Here is a 294-nt window from a genome sequence, read left to right on the forward strand (position 1 = left end):
AGCCAAAGGCCAGACAGAACAACTCTGTCTTACGTGAATACTATTTTCTCTTACATGCCTTTTCTTTTTAAAAATGGTTAGCAGCTAGTGTCAAACTTTGAATGAAATGGCTTGTCTAGAGAATATTCAACATCCTGACAATGTGCCTACTGGGAAAGAGCCAAGGTTAAATGAGCACAATCATGCCTAAGTAACCTTGAATCTAATAAAACAAAACAGCTCCAAGATCTGTTAAGGGAACTTCAGTTGTTATTCAAATGGAATGCCATAACTCACGTGGGGCTGTCATCCTGG

This window comes from Podarcis liolepis, assembly GCF_965112155.1.
Source record: "Podarcis liolepis genome assembly, chromosome: 12".
Lineage (NCBI taxonomy): Eukaryota > Metazoa > Chordata > Lepidosauria > Squamata > Lacertidae > Podarcis > Podarcis liolepis.